General features: G+C 39.2%; 1 pseudogene; it reads left to right on the top strand.

Annotated features, from left to right (window-relative positions):
* The first annotated feature begins 10451 nt into the window (after positions 1–10451).
* Positions 10452–14341, top strand: LOC140507912 (myosin regulatory light polypeptide 9 pseudogene; annotated as a pseudogene).
* The last annotated feature ends 13209 nt before the right edge of the window (positions 14342–27550 follow it).

Raw genomic sequence — 27550 nt, 5'->3', positions numbered from 1 at the left:
AGCTGGATACCTGAAACTTGATTAGCACGGTGAGTCACCAGTCACCAGCATTCAGGTGTTTCCTATGACAGTGGGCCTATAAGCTTTTTGCTCTTTCAGGATGGATGGGTATTTTCTACAGGCATGTGAGTAAGAGGGCAGAGGGCCAAATAAATGCCTTTTGTGGGAAATAATGCTTTGCATCTAGGAAAGCTTAAAGTGAGATGTAAGCCCAGAACCGGCTTGACCAAAAGAGGCAAGAAGATCCTTTTTTTATTGACCACGTCACCAAAGGGGAGGCTTCGTCCTGCCCTTCAGGAGTATATGATGGTGGGAAGACTTGTATGAGCTGATACAAGGTAGAACCAGGGGAATAATATACACGGTGACCTCAATAAGGTAAATGAAAAGAACAGTCAATGAAGCCAACAACCAGTCTTGGTCCTAGAAGAGATAAGGGGGCACCTCTCTTCTCTTACTAGAGAGATGGGGGACCATGGTGCCCCATGTGGAATGCTGCCTATGCTATCAAGTATGGTCATTATATCTGTTGGTTTTAATTGCTTATGGTGGGGGGAGTGTTGCAAGACAGGGTTAATTTGGAATGGGTAGGGGAAGCTTTGGGAAAAGATATTGGGAAATGCCTATGATGTAAAAACAAAAGGCATGAGTAAGAGTTATTTTTGAATGAATGTCACCAAATAAATGCATGATTCTTTTAAACAATAAATAAATAAAAAGTATATGTTGACCAGGGACCACTCCACCCTGGATTTACTCTGAAATCCTATGTGAAACCAACCCACATTTTCCTACAGCACAAGTAGGGTTATTATATATAGGAAAGAAGAAGTAAGACTGGCCCTTGGAATAAATGTAGGCCTTTTTATTGGATGATTTCAGAAGCACCCTCCTTCTCTCAAAATGATTTCCCCATCTAACTCACTGATACCTGAAATTCTTCCTTTAGAGCTTCATCCTTTGTCTGCAGGAAACCACTGATAAAGCACAAATGCCCTTAAATCTTATTAATGATATCAAGCATTTATATATCACTTTAAGATCTGCATGGCACTTTGCAAGTATTATCTCATCTGATCCTCACAAGAGCTGTGGAAGTAAGCATTATTATCATCTCCATTTCACAGATGACAAAATTGAGGCAAACAGAAGCTAAATGACTTGCCCTACCTAGTTGTCCCAAAAAGTACAGAGTTGAATAAAAAACTGCCCTTTGACCTGAGTCCCTGTTCCACCTCTTTCTCTTACTAATTGATTGACTGCAAGCAAATCACCTAATTTCCGTGAGCCTGTTTCCTTATCTGTGAAATGTATCTATAGCTATATCCATCTATCTGTATATGAATATATTAAGTATATGCTTAATATACTTAAGAATATAATAACTCAAATATATGTACATACATATGTTACTATCATTACAAGGTTGCACAGGGTTCTTTTCAGAAAATATAGCCCCAATGCTGGTTAGCCAGGTGATACAGTGGTTAGACACTCTCAAGGTCTCTCTAAAGAACTCTGGATTTGACTGTGCTACATGGAAGACACTGGCACAGGACCACTCAGCATGGCGTGCCCACATCAGAAAGGATATGGGGCTCCACGAGCAAAGCAGAATTGAGACAGCACAGAGTAAATGCAGGATGCACAGTTTTGGGATATCCACCCCAAATATTCACATGGACCATCTGTGCCCCACCTGTGGTAGAGCATTCCGAGCTCGTATTGGTCTGATCAGCCACAGTCAGACACACTGAAATTTCACTTTATCATGATGGTGTCATTTTGGTCCTCTTTGAAGATGAAGGACAACAACCAACCAAAAGTGGCTCAAGTGCTAGGCACAGAGTCAGCAAGATTCATCTTTGTGAGTTCAAGTCTGGCCTCAGACATTTACTAGCTGTGTGACCCTGGGCAGGACACTTAACCTTGTTTGCTTCAGCTCCTCATCTGTAAAATGAGCAAGGAGAAGGAAATGGCAAATCATTTCAGAATCTTTGCCAAGAAAACCCCCAGACTGGGTCATGGAGACTGAAAAATGACAGCCCCAGGATTATCATCTATGTGCTTGAAAATAATAGTTGACATATACAGCACTATATAGGTTTGCAAAGCACTTTACATACTTTTTCTCAAAACAAGCCTATAGAATGAATATTGTTATTTTTTCACCCCCATTCTTTCATTAGAAAACAAAGATCCTGAAGGATTAAATATCTTGCCTCATGAGGGGCCTCATGATTTGGAGTCAGGAAATCTGGTTTCTAATCCCAGCTCTTCTCCTTATGATCCATATACCACTGGGTATGTCATTTCCCTATTCTGAGTCTCAGTTTCCTTATCTGTGAAATGAGGAAGTGGTAATCGATGTTGCTTCTGGCTCTATTATGCTACAATCATAAATGACTGAAGTCTTGTCTTCCTGACTTGAGGTCCAATCCTATTCACTACATCTCTCTGCCTCTGTGGGGACTGGGATGGGAAGAAGAGGGCGGGGTCTTCACTATACGGGAGGATTCGCCACCAGGGTCCTGTCAGCTGGAAGCCCAGGCTTAGTGCTTAAAGGTATTTGCTTACAGACCATTAACTACTTGACAGGGAGGCTAAGGAAAGAAGGGATTTGCTACGCAAACATATGATTTGCACATAGCTCTTGAGAAAGAGGAACTCTTCCACTAGACAAAGTAAGGACAAGTCTAACTAGGCTCCTCAACTCAAAAAGGACATGGAAAACACGGAAGGCAGTCATGGAATGGGGAAGCAGACTGTACATAGCCAAGAGCAGGACTGCATTTTGCACTCAATATACAGCAACTTGGGCAAGAGGAGACTGAAGAACACTTACAAATGGTATTTCAGCTCAAGAAAAGGACAAATTTAGAGCTACAATGAGGTTGGGGCTTTTCCCCCAGGGTGATAGCCACATGGAAACAACTGACCATAGCATCTAGTTAGCAAAAACAAATAGTTAAAATAGAAAGCTACCAGATGGCACGCTTCTGCCATCCTTTGGCTGAGACTCAGAGAAATTAGGTGATTTGCTCACAATTAACCAATTAGACAAAGAGGTAGAACAGGAACTCAGGTCAAAGGGCAGTTTTTTATTCAACTCTATACTTTTTGGGACAACAAGGTAGGGCAAGTCATTTAACTTCTGTTTGCCTCAATTTTGTCATCTGTGTAACGGAGATAATAATAACCCAGGTATGTTTCTGCCCAGCACAGTCCTATCCGACATCACTATCCCTACACTCACATACCCTGAATTATTGTCTAAAAGAGTCCTGAGGGATTCCTGTCTTCTTCCTCCACAGAGTATTGTGTCCCATGTTTGCTACCTCCAACTGAATTGTCTTAAAAGGCTGATGAGAGGGCATATTTATTGCTACTTACCCTGGGCACATTTTGTGAAGATTGCCATGGGCCCCAAAACTGCTAGTTTTATTTCCAGATAAAAGATACACTCTTCATGGAATCATGGAGCTAGACAAGAACTTAGAGATCATCTAATTAAGCTGTTTCATTTTATAAATGAGGAAACTGAGGCCCAGATAAAAGAACTGGCATGCCTATGGTCACCCAGTAAGCAGCAAAATCCATCCCCAAATGTAATTTGATTGTGATTGCAAACCTAACACTATTTCCATTATATTCTACTCCCTCCTTCCTCATTCCCCAATGAAATGTACCAGTTCTGTGCTTAGTTCCTGAGAGCCCTGCTCTTGGCTGAGTGGTAATGACCGTGGTAGATGAGAAAGCTGGGAGATCTTCACCCCACTAAGCTCCTGGAACATCTAGTCATGTGGTCTCATCCAGGGAAGACTTGCCTCTGACCAGATGCAGGCTCTACCTGCATCTGCCCACAAGCTCTTCCAGAGGGTAAACTGGTGTCTGTGGAAGGGAAAAGACCAAAAAGAATGGGGTGTGCCTATCTATAGCTGACCCCAGTCTCCCTCCACATAGTGTGATGGAAAGAACACTGCACATGTGTGGAGTCAGTAGACCCTGGACATGGCAGTTACTACATACCAGCTGGGTGAACTTGGACAAGTTACTTGCTTTTCTGGGTCTCAGTTTCCTTAACTATAAAATGGGGGAAGGATTGGACAAGGTGGACTCTAAAGCCCCTTCCAGTTCCTATGATCTAAATAAATCCTTAACAACCATTAAATACCTTACCCTGCCTATGTTTATGGTGATAACTCTCTGAGAAAGGTTGAGACTAAAGGCTGGATAAATGTTGAATAGAATAGGTGAGTAGCATAAGGCTTTCTGACAGGGATAGTGGGTCTGTTGGATGTGCTAATTGTGTATGTGTGTATGACAAGGAAAAATATCGTAGGGAGAAACTGGAAAATGACAATGATGTTAAAAAGAGCATCCGTGCTACAAACAAAGCAGATAAATGTGATGCATGTGTGGAACCGCTGTTCCTCCTTGTTTTCAAAGAGCACCAAGGACATCACAGAGTGACATCTTCTTGAGTATGAAATGGATTAAAATGAGGCAGAGTTACATGAAGTCATCAGCCTCATTCTATCTTCCAGAGTCCTTGAAGCCCAGTAGTGAGACAAAGTCAGGATGACTAGTGATGACCTAGGATTCAGTAGATGACTTTGATGTCTTTGATGTCTGACCAAGTTCTAAGCATTCCATGGCACCTGCCTCAGCCTTCTTTGTGGCCATTGGAACAAGTTGTTCTCATCCACCCATTCTGCCCAGGGAAGTCTTCACATGCTTGCGTAGATACTCCCCTGACTCATCAACGATTTTGAAGTCAATGTGGCTTAGCCCACCCAAGCAGTTTTACCAGGGTGTGGCCACTGCCCATGCTACAGCTTCTTGTAGGCAAAGGTGAGAGTTGGGTGCCAGGAGCTCACCGAAAGTGGATAGGCAACCTTGAAAAGGGCTAGGCAAACCCTCACAGTAGAAGTGGTAGACCTCTGTGAGTATCCCATGACTGTGCCATGAGACATAGAGAATATGAAGGATTCAGAGAAGCATAGGAAGACACAGAAACTAATTCACAGTGAAGTAAGGAGAACCAGGAAAACAATATGTGAAATGACTACAACAACATAAATGGAGAGGAGGGGACGTGGGGGGGGGGGGTTGGGGGTGGAAATTGAACGTTATACAATTACAATCACTAAGATGGGTCCTGGGGAAAAATTAAGAAAATGTGTCTCTCTCCATTCTCCAGACATAGGTAGCTGTGGGGGTGGAATATTGTCTATACCCTCAGGTTTGACTGATGCTTTGCTGAACTTTTTTATTTTCTGTTTTAAATGTTTTGTTACAAGGAAAATGGATTGCTAGGGAGGGAAGAGGGATGGATAGATATACTTGAAATGAAAGCAATGCAAAAACACATCAATAAAATCCTTTTCAAAAAGAATATCAATAAAGCATTTAGAAAGAAAAAGAGAGTGAACCTAAGGGAGACACTGCAGTGGAGGTTCCTGGGCACCCAAGGAACAGAATCATAGAATTTGTGTGTTGGGGGAACCTTAGTGGCTAGTCCAGGATCTAGTGCTACCCATCCACTAAGAGGAACCCATCCTATAATCCACTAGACAGGAGGGCATCCAGCCAAGGATGTGGATGGAAAGTTTACCTCTTGAGGCAGCCCATTCTACTTTTTAAAAAAATCCAATCATGGGGGGAGGAGACAAGATGGCGGAGTAGAAAGATACACATATGCTAGCTCCAAACCCACAGCCCATAAAATACCTGTAAAGAAGAACTCCCAATGGATTCTGGAGCAGCGGAAGCCATAGAACAACGAAGTGGAGGACATTTCTGTTCCAGAGAGACCTGAAAAACTGACCCGAAAGGTCTGTCACGCACTGGACCCAGAGCAGAGCCCAGCCCTGCCTCGGCCACGTGGCACCAAGAGGAGCAGATCTGAGCAGGCTTCAGGGACAGAATCTCCAGCAGCCACGCAGATCCCTCCATCCACAGGCACCAAAGGTCAGTGAGAGGGTCTTTTCAGCTCACCAAGAGGGGAGCAGGATGTCCCCATAACTCAGGCCCCTCGGGAGGCAGCAGCAGAGGCAGCAGCAGACAAGGGCTCCCAAAGCAGGCAGGAGCTCAGATCCATTATTGAAGGTCTCAGCATAAACCCCTTGAAGGAACTAAGCCCCGTGTGGTGGCCCTGCCCCAACCCAAGCAGCTGAACTTAATCTCACACTGAATAGCAGCTCCGCCCCCGCCAAAAGCCCTGAGGCTGGGAAGCAGCATTTGAATCTCAGCCCCCAAGCACTAGCTGGGCGGATCTGGTGGCAAGGTGGGTGTGGAAAGGAAACTCAGAAGTCAAGTAACTGGCTGGGAAAATGCCCAGAAAAAGGAAAAAAAATAAGACCATAGAAGGTTACTTTCTTGGTGAACAGATATCTCCTCCCATCCTTTCAGATGAGGAAGAACAATGCTTACCATCAGGGAAATATATAAACATCAAGGCTTCTGTATCCCAAACATCCAAAATAAATATTCAATGGACTCAGGCCTTGGAAGAGCTCGAAAAGGATTTTGAAAATCAAGTTAGAGAGGTGGAGGAAAAACTGGGAAGAGAAATGAGAGAGATGCAAAAAAAACATGAAAAACAGGTCCACACCTTGCTAAAGGAGACCCAAAAAAATGCTGAAGAAAATAACACCCTGAAAAATAGGCTAACTCCACTGGCAAAAGAGGTTCAAAAAGCCAATAAGGAGAAGAATGCTTTCAAAAGCAGAATTAGCCAAATGGAAAAGAAGGTTCAAAAGCTCACTGAAGAAAATAGTTCTTTCAAAATTAGAATGGAACAGATGGAGGCTAATGACTTTATGAGAAACCAAGAAATCACAAAACAAAACCAAAAGAATGAAAAAATGGAAGATAATGTGAAATATCTCATTGGAAAAACAACTGACCTGCAAAATAGATCCAGGAGAGACAATTTAAAAATTATGGGCCTACCTGAAATCCATGATCAAAAAAAGAGCCTAGACATCATCTTTCATGAAATTATCAAGGAAAACTGCCCTGAGATTCTAGAACCAGAGGGCAAAATAAATATTCAAGGAATCCACAGAACACCACATGAAAGAGATCCAAAAAGAGAAACTCCTAGGAACATTGTGGCCAAATTCCAGAGTTCCCTGGTCAAAGAGAAAATATTGCAAGCAGCTAGAAAGAAACAATTCAAGTATTGTGGAAATACAATCAGGATAACACAAGATCTAGCAGCTTCTATATTAAGGGATTGAAGAGCATGGAATAGGATATTCCAGAAGTCAAAGGAACTAGGACTAAAACCAAGAATCACCTACCCAGCAAAACTGAGTATAAAACTTCAGGGGAAAAAATGGTCTTTCAATGAAATAGAGGACTTTCAAGCATTCTTGATGAAAAGACCAGAGCTGAAAAGAAAATTTGACTTTCAAAAACAAGAATGAAGAGAAGCATGAAAAGGTAAACAGCAAAGAGAAGTCATAAGGGACTTTACTAAAGTTGAACTGTTTACATTCCTACATGGAAAGACAATATTTGTAACTCTTGAAACTTTTCAGCATCTGGGTAGTTGGTGGGATCACACACACACACACACACACACAGAGCACAGGGTGAATTGAATAGGATGGGATCATATCTTTAAAAAGTGAAATTAAGGGGTGAGAGAGAGATATATTGGGAGGAGAAAGGGAGAAATGGAATGGGGCAAATTATCTCTCATAAAAGAGGCAGGCAAAAGACTTTTTAGTGGAGGGAAAAAGAGGGGAGGTGAGAGAAAAACATGAAGTTTACTCTCATTACATTCAACTAAAGGAAGGAATAAAATGCACACTCATTTTGGTATGAAAACTTATCTTACAATACAGGAAAGTGGGGGAGAAGGGGATAAGCAGGGTGGGGGGATTATGGAAGGGAGGGCAATGGGAGGAGGGAGCAATTTGAAGTCAACACTCTTGGGGAGGGACAGGATCAAAAGAGAGAATAGAAGCAATGGGGGGGCAGGATAGGATGGAGGGAAATATAGTTAGTCTTACACAACACAACTATCATGGAAGTCATCTGCAAAATTATACAGATATGGCCTATATTAAATTGCTTGCCTTCCCAAAGGGAATGTGTGGGGAGGGAGGGATGAAGAGAAGTTGGAACTCAAAGTTTTAGGAACAACTGTTGAGTACTGTTCTTGCTACTAGGAAATAAGAAATACAGGTAATGGGGTATAGAAAGTTATCTGGCCCTACAGGACAAAAGAGAAGATGGGGACAAGGGAAAGGAGGAATGATAGAAGAGAGGGCAGATTGGTGATAGAGGCAATCAGAATGCTTGGTGTTTAGGGGTGGGGGGAGGGGACAAATGGGGAGAAAATTTGGAACCCAAAATTTTGTGAAAATGAATGTTAAAAGATAAATAAATAAATTTTTTAAAAAATCCAATCATTAGGAAGTGTTTTCCTTTTGCAACATCTGCCTGTAGTTTCTTGTTCTTCTTCCTGGGGCCAAGCCAAAAAGCCTAATCTCTTCTCCTCATAACAACCCTTCATCCATCCAGGAAGTCCAGCTTGAGTCTTCTCTCCTCCAAACTAAGCATCTCCAGTTTCTTCCACCAATCCTCATATAACATGTACTCTTGAGTATCTGGAAGGAGTCACATCAACTTAAAAAAAAAAAAAGATTCAATTCCACTGTCTTCATCTACTCCGGACAAAGTAAGCCCTGCATTAATTGGTGGAGAATGAAGTTAGTAGAACCAGGAGGACAATGTGTGCAATGACACCAACATTGTAGATATGAACAATTTGGAAAAACCAAAGAACTGTCATCAAAGCAGTGATCAACCACAACTCTAGAGCAGGGTGGGGGAACTTGTGACCTTGAGGCCACATGTGGTCCTCTAGGTCCCCATGTGTGGCCCTTTGAATCCAAACGTCACAGAACAAATCTCTTAACAACAGGATTTGTTCTGTCAAACTTGGACTCAGTCAAAAGGCCCCACCCAAGGTCCTACAAGGCCATTTGTGGCCACAAGGCCACAGGCTCCCCCACCCTGCTTTAGAGGATGAGGACTGATGCTCAAAAATGCAACCTCCTTGTCGCTGTCACTAAATAGACAGAAAGAGATATACATTTTTGGACATGGCTAAAAGGCAATTTTTCCCCCATAACTGTGCATATTTGTTACAAAGGTTTTGTTTTTTATTTTCTTTTTTTTAATAGGAGGAGTGGGAAAGAAATGGAAGACAGAGAAAATAAATATTTGTCTATTAAAAAAATTTTTTTTAAATCAGTCTTAAAAAAAAGAGTAGGTCCAGCCACAGGAGGAGGCTGGGTGTGGTCATGTACTTCTTCCCTCACCCTTCCCAGCAATGACCCTTCCCTACCCAGGGAAGGGGTCAAAAGCTAATGAACTTTTCTTTCCCCCATGGGGAATTCCAGCTGGCAACATCTGTTATCTCCTTTTTCCAACATGTGCAACATCTGTATTCTCCTTTCCAACAGAGATCTCTGTGGGGAGTTTCCACTTTCTAATGAACAGTCATTTCAAGAGCAGGAGGTCAAAGGGCTTCTCCTCCAATTTTCCCTCAGGGTTCTGGAAACCCTCTGAATTCTCCTTGGGGCTTCTTAGACAGATTCACTAGAGAGTCATGTCAGAGTCTGGGTGATTTGGGAGTGGGGGAGCTCATTTGATTAAAATTGCCTTTTGTATTCTTCCAATGTGGTTATGCTTGACCCAGAGGCAAACTTTTCCTCCTATAATCTGAGGGAAGCTGTGTGGAAAGAGAGCTGGGAATCCAGTGAGGAAGTTAATTAGGGAAAGGACAAAAAGTGAGGATACTAAGTAAATTTCTCCAGCCTTCTGGCAACAAACTGTTCTTCCAAATGTGGCAACCCTTCCCGGACCTCCTCACTGTGGCTGAGCAGGTTTTCAGGCTCCTGCTTGTTCTAGATCAAGTGGATATTTTCACCTTCTTTCAACAAAGGGAAAAACCTACATTAATAATGTAAGCAATTATTTTTACAAGATCAGCAGCATCTGTTGCAAGGGCCTAAATTAGAAGTCCAATCTCCATATTTCCCTTTGAAATACCATTTTGTTTTTCTTGGTTGAGTCCTTTGGGAATCTGTTAACTTGGAAGGCTGACTGGTGGCTGTGGATTTTTCCATCAGGGATGTCTGCCCCCTTAGGGCCTCTGCAGTATTATGGGGTTGAATCTTCTAGGAATCTCTGGGTCATATCCCAACGATAAGGGTCAGAAATATAACCCAGATACAATTGCCAGCTCCTGGGGAGAAGACAGGCTGATTTATGCTATGAGGAGGAAAGCAGTTCAAATTCTAGAGAAAGACTCTCTAGTCCAAAGCTTTAGCTCTTCATATTTTGGGGCCTCAGTTTCCCCATCTGAGGAAAAAGGGGAATTACTAGATGACCTGATTGAAGGGAATATTTAGACTGCAGCAAAGATGCTCATGGTGAGACACCACAGCTGACCTCATATGTTTCAGAAACTGTCACACAGTATAGAAGAGTTAGATTTGTTCAATGATGCTCCAAGATACAGAATTAGGACCAGGAGATGTAAATTATGAATAAGCAGATTTCAGCTCAATTGATGCTGCCTAGTTATGAAAGGGGTGGCCTCTCAAAGTCATTTGACCTCCCAGTAGAAAGAGTTGAGCAGCAGCAGGGTGTTGTAGAAGGAATTCCTGTATTTGGAAGCCTGCAGAGAGTGGAACTAGATGTCTTCTGAAGACCCTCCCTACTCATAGATTCTATGATCCTAAGCTCTAAAATCCCATGATCCTATGAGACAAGACTTCAAAATGAAAGTCCAGTGCCAAGCTCCAATAGTCCAGCTCCTAGGAATGATGGTGACAAGTTACCCATTAGAAGAACTGAGGTTATGGGTTCCCTGCTTGGCTGAGGCAATCAGCCTGAGAGCACAGAACTAAAGTTTACATTCTAAAAGGTTCAGGTATACACTGATATTAAGCAATTAGGATCTATTCAGGTGGTGGCAAAATCTTAAGGATTTAAAATTTAATTTTACAAACACACTCTAAATAAAATTAAGTTGAAACATAATCACTGTTTACTGAGTATATCCTTTGTGCCCAGCTCAATGCAGATGCTGTGAGGGATACAGAGGAAGCACACCCAAGGGGGAAAAGCTTTGGACCAAGTATCAGAGAATCCAGATTCAAACTTTGGCTCTGCCACTTAAAAGCTGTGTGACTTTGGATAAATCACTTAGCCTGTTATGAGTGAGCACTAACCAAATAGGCCCCAGATACAATAGCCAGCAATCGCTGGTTTCTTCTCAAAGTCCAGAGAGAAGGTATGTTGAGTCACTTCAGTCATGTTCATCTTTTTGTGACCCCCATTTGGGGTTTTCTTGGCAAAGATACTGGAGTGGTTTGCCATTTCCTTGTTGAACTCATTTTATAAATGAGGAAACTGAGCCAAACAGGGTTAAGTGACTAGCCTGGGGTCTCACAGCGAGTAAGTGTCTGAGGCTGGATTTGAACTCAGGAAGATGGGTCTTTTTGACTTCAGGCCCAGTCCTCTTTCTATTGAGAAGGCAGACACATGGAATTTCATACCTTAGAAATTGTCTAGCCAGTGCTATCATATTCTAAATGAAGACATTTGGAGCTGGAGATATTAAGTACTTACCCAAGGTCATGTAGGTAATAGGTAGCAAAGTCCGGATTCAAACCCAGATCTTCTGATTCTCAATGAAGAGCTCTTGTTTGAACTCAAGGTCCTCTAGGAAACCCCAGTGGCTGAAACCAGACCTCTAAAGAGCAGGCATCAGCAATAGCCACCAAGTCCTAGTGCTTGCGGGTGTCAGACACCTCCAGTCTGAACTCATGCCGCCTGTCTTCAGCCACCTTAAGCACCCAAATCCTCTAACTCCCTGAGCCTGGCTGCTGAGCATTTGGGAGGGGCAGTGGTGTGATGATAAGGAAGGAAAAGCCTGGACTTCTGAGCTCTGTGTGTGAGTGAATCACAAGGTTTTTCTCAGGAGTTAATTGCAAAATAATTTTTCAAAATATAATGAAATTCTTGCTCTAATTCTGAAATTTGTTTGTCAGATTCATCGTCTCCTCCTATAGTTGATAGGATGGATGAGCACTTTTTTTTAGCTTCTCTTGCTCCACACCTCATCCCTCCTGGTCTCTCATTGTATTATGAGGGAGCTTTTACATAGATGTAAATGCTACCCTTCCCCCCATCCTGAGCAGTTTTCTACTCTGCCCCTCGCGCTCCTGAGCTTTTTCTTCTCCAAAGGGTAGTGGCACTTTCCTTATGAAAGATGAAATCTTCTTCTCGACAGCCCATAGCTCCAAAGCAGTTCATGTCATGTGTGCATGAAAAATTGACAGCTTCAGATTCATGTGCTGACTGAAGGCCATTCATTAATGCAACCAGAGGACACTACAAAGGTAGCATCAGCTCAGCAGGGAGCTGTCTGACTCCTGAGCTAGAAAAGTCTTTGTCCCTTACTACCAGAAGCCTTCCCTCACTCCTCCAGCTAACAGAGATCTCTTTCCCTCCTTCCCTTCCTTCTTCCTTCCCTCTTCCTGTCTTCCTGCCTTCTCCTTTCTCCGGTAAAATCCAATGGTCCAAAATTCTATAAGAAAAGCCAGCAAAAGAGGATGATATTTTCCAGAGTGAAATCCTAATGACATAAAATAAGAACAATGACAGTTCACATTTAGAGAGTACTTTTAGTTTTGCAAAGTGTTAGTTTGGAGTCACTGGCATAGGGAACTTCACGGTAAGAAAGTGACTTCCCTCTATCAATGGAGATCTACCATTGTTGAGCAGTTTGTAGTAAGAGAGTTGCCTGGGGTACTGGGAGGTTCTGGGACCGGCCTGGTGTCTTGCAGACCATAGATTTTAGAGGCAGCACGTGAATTTAGGTTTTTCTGACTGAAGTCAGATCTCTGTCTCTTGGTAGCACTATGTTTATCCCCATTTTACAGTGAGGAAATTAGAGTTTTTAGAGAATAGATGACTTGCCCACAGTCACATAGGTAGCAAGTGTCTGAGGAAGGTTCATATTCATTTTCCTAACTGACTCCAAGTCCAGGACTCTGCCCACTGTGGCACACTGCCTCTTAAAGACAAAGTATGTAGTATAGGGGCAGCTAGGTAGCATAGTGGATAGAGTGCCAGGTCTGAAGTCAAGGAGACTCATCCATCTGAGTTCAAATCCACCCTCAGACATTTATTAGCTGGGTGATCCTTGGCATGTCACTTAATCCTCTTTACCCCATTTTCTCATCTGTAACATGAGATGGAGAAGGAAATAGCAAACTATTCAAGGATCTTTTCAAAGAAAACCCCAAATGGGGTCACAAAGAGTCAGATACAACTGAAAATGACTCAGCAACAACAAATATAGTGTAGGGTATTAGCCACAGCTCCATTTCTGTCTCTTCTTCCTTCTCTTTTTCCTTCTTCTGCTCCTGTTTTTTCAACAACTTTGTCATCTGTGCCATCAGCCATGGGATTTAATTGTCAACATGTCATACAAAGACAAAGACAAAGACCACCAAGAAACACCCTTCATGTGCAACTTCAGATGTATTTACTATGCTTGATTAGTCATAGATTCAGGAATTTAGTGTGATTTAACTTTAGTTAAATTTAGTATTAGCCTTTAGTATGATTGAACAGAACAGAGATTGTTTCATTGTCAGAGTTTTCTATGATATGCTTGCTTCCTTAGGAAAGAATCCAACTAATGAGGACCTAGATGCCATGATGAATGAAGCTCCAGGTCCTATAAATTTTGCCATGTTCTCCACAATGTTTGGAAAAAAGTTAAATGGAAAAGAACCAGAAAATGTCATAAAAAAATTCTTTTGATAAAAAAGCTACAGACACTATTCCAGAAGATTATTTGAGAGAATTTCTCATAACAGTGGGAGGCAGGTTCCCAGATGAAGTAGATGAGCTTTTGGTCTGGTTTTTTTTGAGGGGAGGGCGGGGTTGTTGTTCGGCAATGTCCAACGCTTCATGGGCCCATTTGGGATTTTCTTGCCAGAGATACTGGAACAGTTTGCCATTTCCTTCTCCAGCTCATTTTACAGAAAAGAAAACTGAGGCAAACAGGGTTAAGAGACTTGCCCAGGATCATGCACCTAGTAAACATCTGAGGCTGGATTTGAACTCAGGAAGAAGAGACTTCCTGACTCCAGGCCCAGTGTTCTATCCACTGCACCATCTACTTGCCCAGGTAAGCTGTATAGAGAAGCAACAATTTAAAAAAAGGAAAATTTTAATTGTATTGAGTTTATACATGTTCTTAAATTGTGGCGCAAAAGACAAAGAAGATTGAAAAGAATGTCAAATTCACATCAACACTTTTTGTTTTCATTTTGTTCATATCTGAGACTTTCTGAAAGAACCTGTTGGTGTGCTCTCTAGCTTTACAATTTTCACTCTTGTATTTTTTTCTAAGACATTTGGGCACCTCTGTAATCGTACTGAAAAAGGTATATCACTTTTTTTTTTTTTTAAAGATAAGTAAAACAGAATTGGAGAAATGGTCATTGACTAGTAAACACCTAAAGGATCTTTCATTACAAATTGACTGCTAATCATTCATGACTATTCTTTGTGTTAAGCCATTCCATCACTTAACTGTTGTATTGTCTACCACATCCCCATTTTTGTAAAAGAATAATATGAGATATAAAACTGGAAACCAAAGGGTTGCCCATCAATCAAGAAATGGCTAAATAACTTGTGGTTCATGAATTCGATGGAATACTATGAGGAAATAGAACATTTCAAAAAGACATGGAAATACTCGTGAACTGATGCAGAAGTGAGCAGAACCAAAAAACAACTTATAACAAAACATCAATATTACAAAAATAAACAATTTTGCAGATTTTTATAAAACTGATAAAGAATAAAATTAGTACAATCAACAAGTAAGTATAAAAGTGTAAAAACAAATAATTTTGAAAGCTGTAGGAACTATGATCATAGAATAAGTATTCATTATTCTAGAGGATCAGTACTGAAATATGCTATCCAGTACAGAGAGGTGATGGATGTAAGGTGCAGAAGGGGAGAGAGAAAGAGAGGAGGGGGAGGGAGAGAGAGAGAATTTGTTTTGTTTGACTGTGTGTTTGTTGCAAGAAAATTGTTTTTCTTTTCTATTCCATTGACATAGACTAGAATTAGGAGGAGAAAAAATAGATTTTTGCTAATTTTTTTAATAGAGAAGAAATTTCAATAGGTGTAAGACGTTGCATGCACTTTCAGATGAGGTCACTGTGTGGTTGATCTTAGATTTTTGTGGAACTCAGCCTCACTTAAATCCAATTCACAATTCACACAATTGTGATGTCAAGGTGTCACCCATGATATTGGTTCTCCTCAAAAAAGGACAAGCAACAACTTTATTAAAAGAGACTTACAAATCTGTAATGTTAGAATATAAAAACAAAACACAACAATAAAACTTTTTAAAAAGTATAAGATGAGATACTCCATCAATGAAATGTTTTCCTAATACTAAACTGTATCTACTGTTTTCCTAATATATCAGTAAAGAAAGGAAGGAAGAAAGAAAGAAAGGGAGGGAGAAAAAGAAAGAAGGAAAGAAAGACAAAGGAAGGAAGGAAGAAAAAAGAAAGAAAGAAAAGAAAAGAAGAAATTTGATTAGTGTAGCATAATCTCTCTTGGTAAAACCATGTTTGCTCCGTGATCACTATTTCCCCTAGTAGAGAGATGTTCACTAATCATTCCTTTAATAATACATAGAATTTTGCCATTAATTGAAGTCAAGCTTAATGGTCTCGAGTTTGCAGATCCTATTTTTCTTCTTTCTTTTAAGATTAGAAGAGCTGGGATTCCACTCCATTTCTTCCAATATCTTGTGTTCACTTCTGAGCATCATCTTTTAGGAAGATAACTCATCAGGTTGGAAGGACAGCACAAATCACCTAAGAGGGAGTAGGCACCCATGACAAGTGAGGAGATATGGAGAAAGCAGATGGTTGTCCTTGATGAGACAGGACTATCCTGGCCAAGAATTGGCTGTGAAATGGCCATTAGGTTGGCCATGAAAGAAACAAACCCACAAATCACACCATGGCTCTTAGTTCTATGTGGTAGAAGACCTACAGAAGGGATGTGCTGTTTGATCTTTTTGGGAGGGGGTGGCGGAGTAGGGGGGAATGTACACATAGCACATTTTGAAGTTTAGTCTGTGTTATTATCACTTGCTTAAGTCTGGGCAATCAACAAAACAGTAAATGAAGTCTGGATTTGGAGCACTTGCTGAAATCCAAGTTATAAATGTTCACACTGCAATTTTAACAATTAACTCTCTCCAAATGGTTTGAGCTGGCTCCAGAACACTCCTGGTCTAGAGGTTGGAGGAAGCAAGCCCAGAAAGTCTAAAGAATTCCTCTCAGTTGTTCCCAGAGGCAAAGGAAAGGAAATTGATAGGCGTTTATCAAACTTTTAGACCTAGGGAAAGTATTTTACAGTCAGGCTCCAAACTACCTTTGCAATCTTTATTATACATGACTCAACCCCTTACAATCTATGATTGATCCTAATTTGCTTTCCTCACACTTAACATTCTATTTCCTTCCTCCTATCTTTATGCTGCTGTTCGGAATGCCTGGAATTCACTCCTTCTTCCCATCCACCTCTTAAAATCCCTAGTTTCCTTAAAGCTCAACTGAAGCTCTATCATGAAGCCTTTACCTATACTCTCAGATTTCCCCCCCCGCCACATTACCTTGTAAATACTTTATGTATGCCTATACATGTACATGATATCTCTCAGTAGAATATATACTACTTGAACATTGGGATGATTTCATTTTTGTCTTTGTATGCTCAGTGTCTAGCAGTGTATGGCATATAGCTGGCATTTTAAAAAGGATTTTCAGTTGATTGGTTGATTGATCCAGATGCCTGAGGTAAAGAAGATATAGAATCACTAAATCATAAAACCTGGTGTTGACTATGAAGACCAGGCTACAGATGTTATGGGTATGAGGTGTTCTTGACACCTCAGTGAACTTTTGTATAAGGCTAGAGATAGATGGGAACTGGAAGAGACCTCAGAGTTGAGATACCTGGTATAGCATAGCTTTTGATCTGCAATACTCTACTCTCTCTGGAGAGATAGAATAGGATGCATACCATAACAGTTTTTTATCTGAGTGAAAAAAAAAAAGCTAGCAATATCACCTATAGAGACTTGTAGGTGGAGCAACATGTAGGTGATACATTGATAGAGAATTTCAGTAGGAAATATATCATCACTTACTAGTAACTGGGGAAAACTACAAGAGGAGCGATGATCACCATCTGCTCAGCGTGGTGGAGAAATACAATAAAAGTCAATAACTAGGGAATTGCAAAAAGTCATTCCTGCTAAGAACATATCTTGGGCATGACTGTTAGTAACTGAGTTAATGCAGATCTCTGGGGAAGCCATGCTAATTGGCAACTGGGTTTATTTTCTGTGGGTTCTATTTTATTCAGTTTGTGAACAACACTTTACCATTGTTAACTTTATGGATTATGTGTTTGCAAGGGGAGTTGGTGACAACATACTGCATAGTGTCATGTAGAGAAACTCCTTGATTTAGTAGGGAAAGGCAGAAAATACCTGAAGTGAAATCCCTGAAAGTGTACCCAGACTCATCCTATCATGTGAGAAACTCTGACAACATTAGAGGTAGAGACAATTAGTGCCCTGTTGTACACTTTATGATCTTCTAATTACAGTTTTGTGTTAGGTTTCTCTCTGCTCCACAACAAGACTATAATCTCCTCCAGGGCAGCAATATGTCTTCTTTTATCCTTCCCAGGATGATATTATAAAGAACCACTGGGACATTCTTTCTCAACTGTCCCCCTCAGGGACTTCCAAGGACAAAGAGAACAAGTATTTCTAAACCTAGCTCTGCTGCACAGCCTCAAAATAATGATAACTGTAACAAATAAGATAGGTGAACAGTAGCGAAGAAAGATGGAGAAAGGAAAAAAAACTTTACCAGAAAAACCTTTCATAAAGTTAACAGAGAAATTGAAATGTATAAGCAAAATATATACCTCAGTATAATGAATAAATACTATGGGACAACTCCAGAAAGATTACAACAGCAATTACTTCTCTAAAGGTGAGAATGTGTGTATTGGAAGGACCTCCACAGTGGTTTAATATTCCCATAAGAAACATAAAGGATGATTTGGCCATCTATGAAATTGGATGTACAAAAACTGACAAAGTAGAAAATAAAATGGAAGATCTCAGGGAAGCAGTAGACTGTCTAAAGAACACAGAGACTCAGAGAGAATAAAAAAAATGTAGTTGGGTGAACAGGGAATGTAGATTAAAAAACAAATTTTAAAAAAAGGAAAAAGACCTCAGATTTCTACACACCAAAGCAATAAAACTAGAAGATAAATCTGGACAATGCAATCTGAGAATTGCTTATCTACCAGAAAAATTATGAAGAGACAAAGGGTCTGTGAAGAAAATCAAATTTTTAAAAAATCAGAAGTATTTGAAACAGAGGGCAAAGGATAAAGCAAAAGAATCTACAGGATGGCAGCAGAGAGGAATTCTAAATTTGAGTCACCCAGAAATTCTGTGGACAAGGTTAAAAGCTTCATTGTCAAAGACTGAAAAGCAGCTAGAAAAAGAAGTCCACATATCAACAGATATCAGCTTAAATCACCCAAGACTACTTAAGAAACACAAGAAAAATGAAAGAAGCTAGAATATTGTATACCAAAAGACAAGGGAAATTAGCCTTTACCCCAAGATTACCTAGGCATCTTTTTTTTTTATCAGTATTGTGACTTGTATTGATAAAAATCGGGAGAAGTAATATAACTAGCTCTCCCTAATACTCTCTACTTTAAAAAAAGTTTTGTCTTTGCCCCACAGTCATTTCTAGAACAATTTCTACAAAAATGTAGTTAGGAAGTACAGAGGCAGCTAGGTGGAGCAGTGGGTAGGTTGCTGAGCCTGAAGTCTGGAAGGCCTGAGTTCAAATCTGATTTCAGATACCTTGAAGTCAAAGGACCTACATTTGAACCTAGGCTCTGCCACTTACTACTGTATCACTTCCCCTCACCACGCCTCATTTTTATCATCAGAAAAATGAGAGAATTAGACTAGATGACTTCTAACACTCCTTTCCAGTTCTACAATCTACAAGGGCGGGGGGGGGGCGGGGGGGGGGTCGGTGACGATTAACCAGTACATAAGTATCCCTGCAGGTCACATATTGATTTGGAAAATCACAAATTAATATTACCTGTGCTATATTGTATTTTTATTTATTGTATTAAATATTTCCCAATTCCCTTTTAATCTGGTTCTAGGCACTTGGGCCACAATATCTGTGGGCTGTGTTTGACAGTTCTGATCTTTTGTTACTAAAGTGTGAATCCCCAATACCCCCTTAAATCTGCCTCATATAATTTCTTTTTAAAGAAGACTCATTAACCCTCAGAAGTATGACAAAGGGAAATGAATGATTTGAAATAAGGATGCCACTGCGGATCAGAAAGACCTGAGTTCAAAGCCAGCCTCAGACACTTACTAACTATGTAACCCTTGGCAAGTCACTAAACCTCTTTTTGCCTCAGTTTCTTCAACTATAAGAAGGGGATAATAACAGAATTACCGTGAGAACCAAATGAGATATTCATAAAGTGCTTAATTCTTTGCCTTGCACATAGTAGGCACTATATAAATGATTATTCCCTTCCCCAAAAGATTCCCCACCCTTTATTTCTGCCTTTTAACACAGTAATACAGTTAAGCAAAAGCAATTGATACAGTGACTGTACTTGATAAGATATATAAGATCATTCCTTAGAAGTCCCCCACCTCTCTCCTATGAAAAGAGGTTTGTTATCTTTTCTCCAAGATCATCATTTGTTTTTCTGATATTAATTGGCTTCCAGTTAGTGGTATTTGCATTTATATTGTTGTAATTTTATATACATACCATATAAATAGTTCTTTAGGTTCTGCTATTTATTCACTCTGCATCAGTTCATATAAATCTTACCATAGTTCCCTAAATTCTTTGTATCCATCATTTCTTATTGATTGTTCAATATTCCATTATATTTATACATCATTTTTTTCAACCTTTTCCCCATCTATGTTTGTTTCCAATCTCTGTTATCACAAGAATTCTGCTAAGGGATATTCATCCGGTAATGGAACCACTGGATCAAAAAATATGAACAGTGCAGTCCCTTTTCTTATATAAATAAAAATTAATATCTAGAATGGTTAGACAGATTCACAGCTCTGTCAATGTGTTAGTGTGCCCATCTTCCCACGGTCCCTCCACCTTGGCTGCTCCCATTTTGGGGTTTTGTCTTCCTCATACATGTTCATCTTTTTCTTTGTCTATCACTCTCCCTCTCTTCCTTGTTTACCAATAATTTCCCATTCCTACAAAAAGAAAGCAATAGCAGGACACACTGCTCTGAATGCTAACAAGTACAGCAACACCTCACTTGGACAAGACATTTAACCTTTCTGTGCTTCCATTTCTCATCTGTAAAATGAGGAGTTGAACTAGAAGATGATCTCTAAGGTCTCTTCCACCTTTACATCTGCCATCCTATGTAAACACGTAAACTGAGTCACTTACATGATAACTTCGGTAATCCAGAGCATGGACAAAAGCCAGAAAGGTAACAAACATAAAGTCTTTGATCAACTAAAAGAGAGGTAATAAAGTTCAATGTAGAGATGACCTAAGTACCAGAATATCAGAGTTCCTTCAGACACAGATTTCCATGGAACCCCCTCCCCAAAAGGAGATCACACAGATCCAATTTCCCTAAGGTTCACCTTGATTTCTTTCAGGGCCCAGACTTGAAGGTAGATCACTCTCTCAAATGGGTATGGCTTTCCTCAATGGCCTAAGGATGTAAACCTGGAAAGTATCATTCAACTCATCTAATTCAATCCCTTCTTCTTTTTTTTTTTATCAGTGAAGGCACTGAGAAGTAACTGACCCAAAGTCACATAACAGTTTAGTCTTCTGACTTCCAATCAGCTTTTCTCCCACTGAGAACTTCATTCCTGTTCTTTGACTCAGTTTAGAATGGAGAGATTGAGGGTAAGAACAAAAGCATTTCCACCCGAGGATTTTTTCCTTGCTTCATCTTCTCATACTTTTTGGGCATGCACAGACTAGCTATTACCCTTACAGGTAGCAAGCTCCTTATGGAAATCTGTAATATACCTTTGCCTGTCATCTGCTATGAAATTTCAGTTCTTTGAATTTAAATTGAATATTGACTACCTGTCATGTCTGGTACTTTTCCAGCTATGCCAGACTGCATATAATACACATTTTCAAACATGCTTGTAGGTTATGGGGACCCAGATATCATTTCAACAATTCCCCTGTTGTCTAATTATCTTTATCATGGATGTGGTTTTTTAAAAGGAGGTTGGGAGAGGCAAGTCAAAACACCACCATCTTAAAACTGCCCTAGTTTCCCAAGTCCTGTTATAAGTTTTAGGGTCAAAGACTAAATTTCATCTGTAGTCTTCAGCTTGTGTTTGTCATTAGTGAGTTGTTTTCAGTTGTGTTTGACTTTCTGTGACCTCATTTGGGGTTTTTTTTGGCAATGATACTGGAGTAGTCTTCAGCAGGGAAGAGCAATTAGCATGTTCCAGAATGGTATTTCCCTTTACTTTTCAATTCCGAAGGTTGTTAGTTTAAGTTAGTGTGTGTACTTTTACCTTAGTCAAGGATTTTATAAATGATATTGTATAAAAAAGATAGTGGGACTTAGATCCACAAATTCCTGAAGTTCCAATAGGTTTAAAAAATTCAATATGATATGGCTTATTAATGGCTATTAATTAGTTAAGACAAGTTTTTGTAAAATCCTGTCAGCTAAATAAACAATTGCATAGAATGAAAGCTGTCTGATAATTCATGAATTTGTTCACTGATCTTTCTTCTATTCAATATTTGTTAGCTATGACATAAGACAATTGTAACCCATTCCCTCTACTCCACTACACTGCTTTTTCATATACACATAACAGAAGACAGTATAGTATGGCATAGCATGGCATTATATGGTATGGTATGGTGTGGTATGGTATGGCATGGTGTGGAGTGGTGTGGCATGGTATAGTATAGCATGGTTAAATATGAGAAAGCAGTAATAGATAAAATGTACATATGTATATTCATATCACACGTCACATGTGTCAGCATATGCTTAATTCAGAACAATTCAATTTACTGTGTATCATTCCCCTACATCAGTGTTTGAAGTAAATTAAACTTATATCATGGCCAGGTAAAACACAGATTCATCTATAACAGACTCTGTGTGTGTGTGTGTGTGTGTGTGTGTGTCTATTTGTGATTTCCATTTGGGTCCCCTGATTGTAGAAACATCATTCATTCCTAGGTGTTATTGATGATCTCATAACACAGGAGTGGCAAAGTGAATCAGAGCCACCAGTGAATTATGAAAGGCCATAAATAAAGGAGGGGAAATAAATAATGTAACTACCAACAAGGCATAAGATATTTTCTTTAAAGCAATGACATCCTCTGTTTCCTCCCCCCACCTCCAAGTCCTGAAGTGGCTTTAGTTAAGGTGTCTGATGAAACTATCTCTCTTTAGAAGGTGAGGATGGTCTCTGCACCACAGTCTGTTGTAAGGAGTATACAATGGAATTGTGCTGAAGGAGGGTGGGAGAGAGAGAAATGCAGAGACACTGGACAGAGACAGGGAGTCAGAGACAGAGAGTCAAAGACAAGCACCCTTCAATCCACCCTTGGAGACAGTTTTTCTGACTTTGGGATAACTCTAACTGCTAGGAACTTTTTCCTTATATCTAGTTGAAATCTGTCTGTAATTTTCATTCACTGATCTTAGTCCCACCTTCCAGGAACAAACAAAACAATTAATCTTTCTTCATGTGATAGTCTTTTAAATACTTTTAAATATTTGAAGACAGCTATAATATTTTCCCTGGCTTCTTTTTTTTCAGCCTAAACATTCTCAGGTCCTTCAACAAACACTTATATAGTATGGAGTTTTCTCCTTGCTTCTAGAACCAACCCAGACTAATGTCCTTATTAAAATGTGGAACCCAGAATTGGTATAGGTAGAATCCAATGAGGCGATACCTTCTCTCATTTTGGACAACATTAAGGTAGACCAATGGGCAGCTAGGTGGCACAGTGCATAGAGTGCCAGGTCTGGAGTCAGGAAAGCTCATCTTCCGAAATTGAAATCCATCCTCAGACACTTCCTAGCTGGGTGACCCTGGACAAGTCACTTAATCTGTTTGCCTCAGTTTCTTCATCTGTAAAATGATCTGGAGAAGGAAATAGCAAACCCCTTCAGTATCTTTGCCAATAAAACCTCAAATATGGTCACCAAGAGTCAGACTGAACAACACGAAAGCCAAATTAATGTCATATTAGATTTTTTTGGCAACCATTTCACAGTGTTGACACTTAGTAAAGTTGTAGTTCACTAAAAACCCAAGCTCTTTTTCACATGGATTATTGCCTAGCTATATCTCCTTCATTCTATACTTATAGAATTAATAGTTTAGAGTCAAGCATTTATGTCAATTAAATTTCATCTCATTAGATTTCAAGATCTTTTTGAATTCTAGTTGTCATTTACCAAATTAGCTAACCTTTCTAATTTCACATCATCTTCAAATTTGAAAAGTAGACCATCTATTCTTTCCTCCAAATCACTATAAAATTTTGAATAGCGTAAAGCCATATAGTGTTCCTCTGACTGATACCTGGGAAATCACCATCACAAATCACAAGTCACCAGGAAGGTCAAGATTCTTAGAATGGCTTTAATTGGCAGCTATTTGACTGTGACAGAAGAATATTGGGTACTTTTCCATCTAGTCATCTAATGGGATATAAAACTACTCAGCACCAGAAAATGGTAGATCATCATCCCAAACATCACTGAGCCCTTCCTACTTGGCAAAGTCTTCAACATATTTCAAAATCAAGAATTCTGTGCAATTCTGAGACACTATGGAGGTGATGTAAGTGTCTCCTGATCCTGTATGTTCTTGTAATAGACCTCACCTATAATTACCACTAGGAATATTCTTGTACTTCCAGACAAGTCATGAATCCTGACTGGCCAGGCTAGCACAATGAAGATAACTAACAATTACAGTGTGTGAAAAGGTCTATGTGAACAAACGTTAAGCGCTAGGGTTGTGCTATGCCAAAAAAAAAAAAAAATGAGAGAGAGAGAGAGAAAGAGAGAGAGAGAAAGAGCATTTCTTATTGCATGATCAGGAAAAGCTCCACAGAGGAGATGGGCTTTGCATTGGGATCAAAGGATCATTAGGATTGTAAGAGGTGCATAGGGTGAGGTAGAGTTTGGGAGGGAAAGCATTCCAGGAGTCAGGGATGGGAAATGGGTAATTTGAGCAAATATGTGGAGGTATGAAACAGATGGGTATGTTAAGTAAATGTAAAGTGGTCTAGATTGGTTAGAGCACAGAAGAGTAGTGGGAGATAAGTATTGAGTAATCCATTTTGAGTCCCACTGAGGCTGAATGACTTGCCTTTATCTAGCTGTGTGACCTTGGTCATATCATTTCACCTTTCTGAGACTTAATATTTATCAGTTTACCACTCTACAATTCCTTCCCACTCTCGAGCCCATAAACCTATAAAATGGATATAGACAGAAATAGTCAGAAGGGCTTTGAATGGAGGAAAAGTATCTTGAAGCATGGCCAGGATTTGGAGAGTTAGAGGGAAGTGTTTGTTTTCCTTCAAACTTTGTACATCCATCTTATTTTTTTAACTGCCTACTTCTTAATTTACTAAGATAATATCAATAGATTCAGAAAAAAATTTGATAAAGTACAACACTCATTTCTATTAAAAACACTTGAAAGTATAGGAATCGATGGACTTTTTCTTAAATTATAAGAAGCATTTGCCTAAAACTATCAGCAAGCATTATTTGTAACAGGGATAAGCTAGAAACCTTCCCAGTAGGATCAGGTGTGATGCCCTGACGGATGCCCACTATCATCAATATTATTCAATACCATATTGGAAAATCTAGTAATAGTGATAAGAAAAGAAAAAGAATTAGAAGGAATCAGAATAGGAAATGATGTAATAAAACTATCTTTTTCTGCAGATAATATGATGATATACTTGGAAAATCTTAAAGACTCAACTAAAAAGCTAATTTCAACAAAGCAGCAAGATATAAAGTAAACCCACATAAATCATCAGCATTCCTATATATTATCAACAGGAAGCTATAGGAAGAGACAGCTAAAGATACTCCATTTAAAATAACTCCAGACAGTATAAAATACCTGGCAATACACCTACCAAAACAAACCCAGGATCTATATGAACTAAACTATAAAAAACTTTGTGCACAAATAAAATCAGATTTAAATAAATGGAGAAATATTAATTGTTCATGAGTAGGCAGGACCAATATAATAAAAATGACAATTTAGTCAAAAGTAATCTATAATTCAATGCTATCTGAATTAAATTATCAGAAATTATTCTACAAAGCTGGAAAAAATAGTAATAAAATTCATTTGGAAGAACAAAGGGTCAAGAATATCAAAGGAACTGATGGGAAAAAATGTAAAGGAAGGTTTAGCAGTACCAGATCTTAAACATATTATAAAGCAGCAATTATCAAAACTCTCGGGTATTTCTAAGAAATAGAAAGGTAGATCAGTGGAACAGAGTAGGCATACAATCTACAGCAGCAAACAAATATAGTTACTTAATGTTTGACAAGTATAAAGACTTAAGTTTGGGGGATAAGAATTCACTATTTGGTAAAAATTGTTATGAAAGTTGGAAAGCAGTCTGGCAAAAATTGGGCATAGCCAATATCTTACAGGTCAAAGTGGATACATGATCTAGGGATTCAAGAATATTTGAAGAACATGGAATATATTAAACTTATAGATAGGTGACCAATTTATGAACAAACAAGAGATAGAGATGGTCATGAGATGTGAAATGGATGATTTTGATTACATTAAAAGATTTTTATACAAATAAAACAAATGTAGCCAAGATCAGAAGGAAAGCAGAAAACTGGGGGGAAATTGTATAGACAGTTTCTCAGATAAAGGTTTCATATCTCAAATATATAAAGAACTATTTCAAATCTATAAGAATGCAAGGCATTTCCTTGTTGATAAATGGTCAAAGGATATGAACAGGCAGTTTTCTGATGAAGAAATCAGAACAATTTATAGTCATTTGTTCATTAAAAGTCTAGTATCTTTTTTTTCAGACAAATTGTTACTGAACTATGCCTCTTTCAAATTGAACTTGTGAAGTTGATTTTTTTAACTCAAGTGTAAGATTTAACATCCTTGTGACTCCCTAGACTAAGATCTCTTACCTTGCCACTACTATATATAGGTATTTTTTCCTTATTAGAATGTAAGTTTGTTGAGGGCAGGCACTGTCTTATTTTGTCCTTATATCCCCAGTACTTACCATGTTACATGGCCCAAAGTAAATACTTAAATACTTTCCCATCCATTCATTTATTCTTTTACATGTCCTTATCCAATTTCATCTGATTTGTTTTGACCCTATATTCCAGCCTCTCAGTTTCATTATGAATTTTGATTCTATCATCTGGTGTATTACCTGTGCCTCCTAGATTTGTGTCATCTTCTATTTTGACAGGAATTCCATCTAAGTCTTTATCTAATTCATTAATGAAAATGTTAAACAGCAGAGGGCTAAGTACAGATCCTTTGAGTTTCCCACATGAGAACTTCTTGCAAGTTGACATAGATCCATTAGCAGCTATTCTTTGAGCTGGACCACTTGATCAGTTCAAAATCTGCCCAGTTGTATCATAGTCTAGTGCATATATTTATTGAGTTAGTCATCAAATGCTAATTATGTTCCAGACTGCTATGGTATCCAATAGTTAATGCAATCATAGGTCATATTAAGAGAGACATAGTGGTCAGGACTAGGAAATGACTGTACTTCTGAACTCTATCCTTGTTAGATCACATTTGGAGTAATATGTTCTAGTTCTAGGTCTTATATGTTAAGAAAAAAATACTGATAAGTGACCTAACATTCAGAGTAGGACAATCAGGATCATGAAAAGTCATAAATATACACCATATAACATATGACCATCAGTTTAAGAGAAAGAAGTAGTTATATCTGGAGAAGAGAAGACTGAAGGACAGAGGGTGTGGAGGAGACATGATAAGTGTCTTCAAGTGCTTAAAGAACTGTTACATGGAATAGTGAAAAAATTTGTTCTTCTTGACTAGAAAGCAGAACTATGAGCAATGAACAGAAGTTATAAAAAAGAAATTTTGGCTTGTTATAAGGAAAAGCTTCCTAACAACTGGAACTATGGGCAAAGTGGAATGAGCTGCTCCCCTTTATTGGAAGTCTTCAAACAAAATCTAGATGACCAATCAATCAAAAAGCATTTATTAAGCACCTATATTCAACAA

This window comes from Notamacropus eugenii, chromosome 5, assembly GCF_028372415.1.
Source record: "Notamacropus eugenii isolate mMacEug1 chromosome 5, mMacEug1.pri_v2, whole genome shotgun sequence".
Lineage (NCBI taxonomy): Eukaryota > Metazoa > Chordata > Mammalia > Diprotodontia > Macropodidae > Notamacropus > Notamacropus eugenii.
Note: the sequence above shows the minus strand (reverse complement) of the source record. Positions and strands in the feature narration are given on the sequence as shown.